The sequence below is a fragment of the Cupressus sempervirens genome, chromosome 7 (genome assembly GCF_028749045.1).
Source record: "Cupressus sempervirens isolate cs-2001-9-10 chromosome 7, ASM2874904v1, whole genome shotgun sequence".
Classification (NCBI taxonomy): domain Eukaryota; kingdom Viridiplantae; phylum Streptophyta; class Pinopsida; order Cupressales; family Cupressaceae; genus Cupressus; species Cupressus sempervirens.
Genome location: NC_143124.1, coordinates 687,716,298 through 687,717,576, shown reverse-complemented (window position 1 = coordinate 687,717,576; position 1,279 = coordinate 687,716,298).

The following is a 1,279-nucleotide window of genomic DNA, read 5'->3' as shown; positions in this document are numbered from 1 at the left end:
AGTCGACCTGGCGAGCAAACTTAAAGAGTCGACTTGGCAACGTACTTGAGTCGACTTGGTGAGGCGACCTGGTGAGCGGGCTCAAAGAGTCACCATGGTGAGGCCACTCATTGAGTCAACATGGTGAGGTGACTCATGGTGAGGAGCTATCCTTGAGGCGACTTGGTGGGCCTACTTGATTGGTCGACTTGGTGAGCTGACCTGACGAGCTGACACGGTGAGCGGGATTAAAGAGGCGATGACTTGGTGGGGTAACTCGGCAAGCCAACTTATCAAGGTGAGATGGTGAGTTGACTTGGTGAGCTGACTTGGTGAGTGCACTTAAAGAGTCAACTTCGTGAGGTGACTCGGCGAGTTAGCCCACTGATGCGACTTGGGCGGGCCGACCTAGCGAACGAACTTAAAGAGGCGACTTGGGCGGGCTGACCTGGTGAGAAAACTTAAAGAGTCGACTTGGCAATGTACTTGGACAACCAACTTGGTGAGCTGACATGGTGAGTGGGCTTAGAGAAGCAATTCGACGGGGCGACTTGGCGAGCACACCTGCTGGGACAAGGTGGTAAAACGACTAGGTGATTCGACTTGGTGAGCTGACTTAGGGAGCTGACTTGGTGAGCGAACTTAAGGGGTCGACTTGGTGAGGCAACCTGAATAGTCGACTCGGTGAGGTGACTTGGGGAGCCGACATGGTGAGCGGTCTTAAAGTAGAGGCGACCTGGTGAGGCGAGACGGTAAGTCATCTTGGTGAGCCGGCTTGACGAGCTGTGAGTGGACTTAAAGAGTCAATTCTTGATTTGGAAAAGACCACATGGTTAGATGACTTGGTGAGCCGACCTGGCTAGCAAAATTGGCAAGCAAAATTATAGAATCAACTTGCTATCCCCAGCCAGGATTGCACGCCTGGGTCGACCCAACTTGGGTCACCCGACTAGGTCAACCCATCTTCGTCGCCCCAGCCTCGGGTGAGCCGACTGGGTCACCAAAGTGGGTCGGCGAGGGGAAAAAAAACAAAAACAAAAAAAATCATGGGAGGCCCTGTGCAGCGAAAAGCGCTAAATTTTGGGCATAACAAAAAAAAAAAAACAAGTTACCCGCTTTTGGATCATGCACAAGTTTCAGTTCACGTATTGCCGAGCCGACTCGAGGCATTACGCCTAGCTAGCCAGATTTGAGGTAGGGTAGCCGAAACGATCCAATTTGAGAATTTTCTTTATAAAAAGAGATCATGATAGGCCTCATAAGGCAAAAAAGAATGAAATTTTGGGAGTTCAAAAAAAAA